The sequence below is a fragment of the Chaetura pelagica genome, unplaced genomic scaffold (genome assembly GCF_000747805.2).
Source record: "Chaetura pelagica isolate M959 unplaced genomic scaffold, ChaPel_1.0 scaffold477, whole genome shotgun sequence".
Lineage (NCBI taxonomy): Eukaryota > Metazoa > Chordata > Aves > Apodiformes > Apodidae > Chaetura > Chaetura pelagica.
Genome location: NW_009953956.1, coordinates 277,278 through 284,852, shown reverse-complemented (window position 1 = coordinate 284,852; position 7,575 = coordinate 277,278).

Below are 7,575 nucleotides of genomic sequence, written 5' to 3'. Positions count from 1 at the left end.
GTCTGTTGTATTCATGTATTCCAAAAAGATGTCTTATAATATCTGGAAGGTCTTCAGGACAGCTGGTTCTTGGGGCTGTTTTGCAGGCCATAGGCCTTTGAGCTAGGTGGGGATGATCAAAGGACAAACCATCACTTGATCTAGTTGGTTTATTGCTGCATAGTGTGGCCACATGAATATGATATATGAAGAACTGTCTGTCTTCTGGCATGGCTAGAGAAGTGCACATAAACCAGTGAGTTGAGAACACCACATCAGTGATGTGATGAAGTCAGTGAGCTCCTACAGGACCAGCAAGTAGAAAGGAGAGATTTCAGATTTGTGTAGGACATGACAGGTTAGAGAAAGAGAAGTTGTCTGGGCACTGTTTGTTGCTCTGGGATACAGGACAGGTTAGAAGAACCTCTCTGTGGGCTATGAGATAAAGAATGACAATATTGCCATTGATCATTATTATAAGCAGAACTGGGGCTGTGTAAAGCTACAGGGTAAGTCCTGGCATATGGGCTGAGGGTCTTTAGTGGAGGGTGTGGAGCTCCATCTGGCAGACCCAAAGAAGCATATCCACTGGGAGCCCACAGCAGAGCTGCTCTGCAGACTGAACATATTGTCCTTCTGGCTGGGTGACCTCCTCCCCCACCCCAAATTTGGCAGCCAGGATAAAATGGTGGAAGGAAATGCTTGGTTGGATAAAAACATTATCTTTTTGGCTTTTTTTCTGCCTTTTCAAATTTGAAAAGCCAAGAAGAAACTAGTGATGGTACCAATCTCCTTAAATTGAAGGGCAGAGTGCTTGTCTAGAATGAAGCAGACCTAGGTTCAGCCTCCCCTGTTGCCTGAGAAGACTGGAGCTTGTATTTCTCACAATTGAGGAGAAGAACCCCACTGCTGCAATATTTAGAGATGTACTCAGATCTATGGAGATATTTTCATGTATTTGCTGTTAAGCCAATGCTTCTTTGTAGGAAGTACTCAAATATTGATGGAGCAGAAAAGTAAGACTGTGAGAGTGACTCCCTAGCATAACATTTCCAGCCAAAAAAGCATTTTCTGCTCTTTATTTATATTTCTGTGCTGCAATAGCTCATTTTTGTCTGCCAGCTAAGGCACTTCCCACAAGGTGATGCTTGGAAATACACTCCTTTAGAGACAGGCAGAAAATATTCTCTCACCTCTGGATCCCCTGGACATGGTTGGAAAGTCCCATGTGCCACATCTGAACAGGGTTGTGAGTCGAGTTGCTGCCTGCATGGAGATGAGGCTCTGCCTTTGTCTGCCTCTCCCCAGTTCACTTTGTCTCCCAGTGTGAACTGGGATTTAATGGTGAAACAAAGAAATTGTTTGAAACTAAAGCTAGATATTTGGTAACAGAAAATAAGATAAATAAGTAATTACACAGTCCTGTTGTATAATTGTGAGGGAGCTGTTCCTTGGCTCCTCCATCTTTGTCCTCTAGATTGGTTTTTCTGGGGTATTTCAGATCAGTACCTTGGGTAGTTGAGGGCACTTGATCCCAAGCCCTTGGGTGTAAAGGAGTGTCCTCTTATCTTCCCATGAAGTTTCATTCTAACTTAAGTTATACAAGTTTATTTGGGCAGTTTCTAGTTTATTCTTCAGCTCTGGTTGGGGAACAAGGTTGACTGTGTTAATTACAATTTTGTGAAGCATTTCTTTTTCTTTAAAGTATAGGGAGGATTTTTAATACTGGGAGAGATTTTCTAGCAGTTATGGATAATAAACTGGAATAGCCTTTCAAGAAAAGGGATGGAAGCTTTGACATCAAGACACTTAATGTTAGACTAGACAAGGCTGCATAAAGTAATATTTTGTTTTCCTTGGTGTAATTCTGTTCTAGTCAACTTCCAGCATCTATAAAATGCTTCATTTCTAATGGGCAGTGACGATAATACACCAGTGACATGGGCGAAACACCTTTTCCTATTAGCACCTCAAAATGCAGGAAATGTAAGTCTTGAGGAATCTCAAACTATGGAGCTGTCTGTTTTCCCACCTGGGGTCACATTTAATCTCATTTCTCCTGATACACCAGTAAGCTTTTTCCATCTCTTGCACATAATCCTTATTAAGTGGATTTTCCTGTGAGAAACCTGCAGAGAAGGGACTGACACTGTGTGGGTAGCCCATCCATCCCCTCTGATGCAGGCAGAGGGGTGCTGCAGGTGGGAGCCCCATGGGTGGCCCCTGCAGCCATGATGGGCATGTCCCTGGCTCTGCATTTTGGCAGGTCTCTTTTCTCAGCCTATTCTAACAACAGGCTTTGCATCCTTTACATGGAAAGCATGGTTTAACTTCAGGTAACTGCAAAGTTGTGTTTACTTCCCTGGCATCTTCTATGTCCCTGTGGAGGAAGGAGTTTGTATTTGATTTGTAGCTATGCATGGCTTTAAAAAGGTAATGTCCTTTAAAAAGGTAATATCCACTAATATCCTCCTAAGTTTCCTTTCAAAGTTATCACAGGGGAAAAAAAAAAAAAGAGACCTAAAGCATTAAGGAATTTACACACTTAGAAGGACAACAGCATTAAAACAAAGAAACTTAATCTGGGACACACAAAGAAGAAGTGGGGGGGATCATGATGTAGCTATAATGAGAAACTGCAAGACTGACGTGAAAAAGATGGGACAGGCAGCAGAGTATAAATAGTAGCTGCAGTTTATTTGTAACTTTCATTTTTAGGTGGAGATGATTGACACATGGATGGGCTGGACGAAGGTAACCTCCCTGATCTTTAACTTGCAGGTCACATGGAGAAAACTTTGAGAAAATACTCCAACATGTAGATGTCAAATTGAGTGACAGCAGCGTGTGAGGTGAATTGCATTTACTGGCTTTTTTACATGCATCACTTCACAGAAATGATGGCTGCCACTTGAACAAAAAGGCATCCCTCCCAACCGGGGTCAACAAACTGACAGTGCCCACCCATTAATAGAAAACACTGTCATTTAAAATAAAATGCTATGGAGAAAACTTCAAAAATCTATTAGCCAACACAGCAGATAGTATCAGTTTATGCTCATGAATTACTGTATAGCATTCCAGTGTTAATGTACAGCACAGTGTGTGGTACAATTTTCATCTGTAACAATATATATAGAATGCCATATGGCTGACAGCATGTACTACACATGTCAGACTCTTCTGTTTTCTAGCTCTGTACATCTTATTTGCTTCTGTCTAATTATCTTGTTCTGGTGAGGGGAGGGAGAGAAAAATAATAAAAGCCAATGAGAATTCCAAAATCAAGGGCAACAAATAGTGCCAGTTACTTAATTCCAGTGTTAACTTGATTCTACAATATTTCTTAAAAGATGCAGTTGGACTTCCTTGCTTGAGGTGGAATGTGGTACTTAATAAAGGCTCTATCTGTGGCATTTCAAGAAAAAAAAAAAAAGGCAAATGAGAGAGAGAACAGCTCTGGTTTATGATGTCTGCTTATATTGTTTAATTCTAGGCATAATTTTTCCAGCGCCTAGAATGTGCCCATTTTTTTTTTTCTTACTCTTAACTCTTCCCTAAAAGTAGCATCTGGATTTTTTTCCTAGCAGAATCAAAATAGTGTGAAGAGGAATGCTATGATAATGGACCCCAGGATCTGAAACGGTCTAAGGAGCTCCTCAGAAGTTTAAGCCCTGAATTTTAGGGGGTTTTCTGAGGGATTTTATATTGTTTAAAGGTCAAAGTCCTAAGATTTATCTTCAGAGATTTAGTCCTGGCTCATCTGTCAGTCATTCTCACCCTCGTAAAGGCCAGAGGCAATTGCTAGTTACCCCCCCTTGCTGCACCCCCATCTTGTTGAGCAATTGCACAGCTGAGAAATATCTTGTCCTAGACTGGAAGGAGGAAGTTTCCATCTCTTCTGTAATGGGAACTGGAGACAGAAAAGAAAAAAATGGGACTACAACCTACTTGCAAAGATCCTGAACAGGCCAGAACTGCTCCCTCTGCTCTGCTTCTCCTGCAATGATGGAGTTGAGGGCTGTTAGGGAGATTGCAGGGCCACTGCAGAGCTGCTTGGAGGGGATGGGATGTGTGGGTGCCTGGGGTCCCCTTGGGTTTTTACTCATGCGTCATATACGAGGGGTAACTTGTCAGCTACTGAGCACTTCTATGTTGTGCTGCCCAAGCACTGGGAATGGAAGGGACTGGAGAGGCTGGGAAGTGCAGATGCTGTATCCTTCAGGCTATGAAGCAAAACCCTTAACTCCATGGTTAGAAATGATTGGTTGGTCCACTGTGAGCTTCAAATAGTAAAATTTTTGGACCATTAACTTTTACTAGCTACTGCTTTGGAAATGAAACTCAATGCCATGCTGGAAAGTCAATATAGTTAGAAATTAATTATAAAATTGGTCAGGAGAAGCAAATGACATGAACAACCAGTTCAGTGCACTGATTTTAGACTACCAGATGCTAAATAGTACTAGTTAACATTACTTTGTGTATTTAATGCATTTACAAGTTAGAGGCATAGAGTGAACTCTGCTTTTAATCCACACAAGATGGTATTCCAATGGTGTTCAGACCTACCTTGATGTGGTACCTGTGGTATAGTCTATGTGATTGGGATCTTCCAAAAGGTGTCATTCTTTGATCAGCAAAGCGTTTTTTCCTTAATGTTTTCAACAGCAAAATGTTTTTTATAGTAGAAATCTCATTGAAAATTCAGGAAGCAGCCAAAGTTATAACAGCACTCTGCTTTGTTGTGTGAGGATTCCTTGCCATATTTTCTCTCAAACCTAATGAAACATGACTATCCATTTAGGAAAAGAACCCCTAGTGTAATTTTCTGAAAGTTTTCTTAATTCAAAACATTATCTCGTCATACCATGACGTTTTGCTCAGTGATAGGTCCATTTCTGCTAAACTTACAGCATGATTGCAGCTGGAGTTTCCTGCTCCCAGAAATGTGTGCTCTTCCTATGACTTATGATGATCTTTGTATTGATTCCAAGTACATGATAGTTCATTAACACACGTTTCTTCTCGTTCATATTTTGTTGATGGTGTCAGATTCCTTCTGCACAAATTCCGTGGTAATTACAGGGAAGAAGCATGTTCCATGCTCCCATTTTGGTGTGAAACCTGTTCCAGCAAATGGCATAGAATTCCTCTCTCCTAACTTTAAAGTGGAGATTTAATTTTCACAGCAGAGGTGTCTGAAATTCCAAAATGGAGGCACAGCACAGCAAGGCAGAAACAGAAAACTTAAGACAGAAAATAAGAATATTTGGTACAATGAAAATAAAAAGACTTATCGACTGCCTGCTTTGCTACAGCAAAACCCCTGGATAGCCAGAGTGGCTTCTGCTGCAAAGCCAACCGTGATCCTGGAGGGAAAGCACAGCAGGTACGGCCAACAGGAATATGGTGTGAGGAGTCCTTCCCAACAGCAACAGGAGATCTTCTTTCTTCTCCGTCCTGTGGCCAGCAGAGCCAGACTCCCCAGAGCTTCTGCTTCCCTTCCTGTACTCCAGTTCTGTTTCCAATATGTTATCTACCTTTTTTTCTGTCTATCTTGCTCCTCGTAGCTTGGGTTCAGCTGCAGCTGTGGCCAGACCCTTGATCTTATCTTCAGGACATGAATCTTCAGTATTACTGCTGTTGGTGGGAACCCTGTGACATGTACCTCTGATGGTTAGGATGTCTACACAGTGGCCATAGACGTCATTTGGTGACAGAAATATCTCAATAAACTGACGTACAAGAATAATATCTCCAATGCCTTTCCTGGAGCCTGTCTGCATGCCTCCTGTAGCTAAAGCTAAATGTTGCCTATCTAAATATTCCCTTCTTGATAATCAGTCATGCTGGGTTTCTCCATCTTTCCAGTCTATTGCTGTGAAGAAACATTACAGAACATCTCTGTTTCTGTCTGGGAAAATGACTGTATGCATTGGGTTTTGGTCTGGGGCTGGCTTCTGGATAATATTAATCATTAATTCTAATGAAGTTAGTGGTTTGGGTCCCTTTTCTGTGTTGCAGTTTTGTAAAGAATACATACATTCTTAGGATGAAAGGTTCAGAATAAATGTGAGGGATCATCTGTAATGGGTATGAATAGCTCACTTACTGAAAACAGTGTGAGTGATTAGCTTGGACTGTTTGTTCATTAATTGTGGTCACTGGCACTTACAAGAAAGCAGAAAGCCTGCAGGGAAATCCTGCCAGGCCTTTGCATCTGCCCTTTTCACCAGAATAGATGTTCCTGCTTCCTCTCCTTTGTGACTATGAGAGCTAATCCATCCGTGGAGTGAGTTTCCATATGGATAGGTTCTAGTTATATGACCTTATACAATTGTCAGTTGTCTGTGTGTGTATAAAGCATGTAAAGGTCTCAGTGGCTTCCTCTGCTACTGCCAAATAACAGTAGTGACACAGATAGGCAATGGGACTCTGAGGGGCCAAGTGGAGACACTTCCATGATGTTCAGCTTCTTACTCCTGTAGGCATTGCAACCTGATCAAGCTATTTCCCATAAAGTGTCTCCAGTTTTGACCAGGGAGAGGGTCTTGCAGAGGGAAGAAATTGCTCATCTCCTTGTAGCAGGATCTGCCAAGTGTGGGAACCCCAATGAGATGTGTGAGACAGGGCCTGAAAGGGAGTTTGGGGGAGAAGAACTGGGTCCATGCAGTCTGGAGCCTGTGGTCCTTCTCTGACACAATGTGGAACATCCAGAAACTGGATCCTGTAGCAGCTTTTTCTCCAGGTCCTGTGTCTCAGACTTCCAGGAGGTAGTGTGGGTGTGCCAGGAGCCACAGAGGCTTCCCTCAGCTGTTGCAGTAGGCTGTCCCTTTGCAGGTTACACCCTCTGCCTTTCACTACACATCTCTGCAGCACCCAAGACTCTCAGATTCCATTCGTTTCTGGGGTACAAAGCTCTTCCTTCCCTCCACTCATGTCTGGCCTCCCTTGTGCAAAAGCAGCCTCCCTGTTTCTCCCAAGATGAGCACCACTCATGTCTGGCCTCCCTTGTGCAAAAGCCTCCCTGTTTCTCCCAAGATGAGCTCCAAGGTAAGGAGCATGCTTAATGCCGGTGTTTCCATCTGTGCTGTCTCCTCTTGTCTTTGGTTGCATGTGAAAACTCAATTATTTCTATTTCATTCCTTCAAGAGCGTGTGTCTTTTTTGGGACAGGAAGTGTATTTGTGCTTCTAAGTTCTCTTTACCCAAATACCATCGCTTTTCTATTCTTTCCATTAACTTTTAAGCTGCTATTGGAACTGCCTACCCTGTGGGAATATTTCCAGCCTTGTGTATCTCACTACACAGTGGGAAAGACAGTTCCCAGAGCAACTGCTGCAGTAAATGCTTTTTGGCATCCAGGTGTGTATCCATTCCTTTCCCGTGCTGTGTATGTGCTGCCCCTTGCATCTGTGCTCCAACACATGTGGACAGGTATCAAGGCAGATGGTGGTGATATTTCATTCCTGATGCTGAGAAGGGGCTTTCTCTTACCAAACAAACCAACTTTGCTTCTCCAGCAGTGTCACAAAGGAGACTTCTTGGAAGTCAGCAGCAATGCTGTTCTCTGCTTCAGCACTGACTGGCTTGC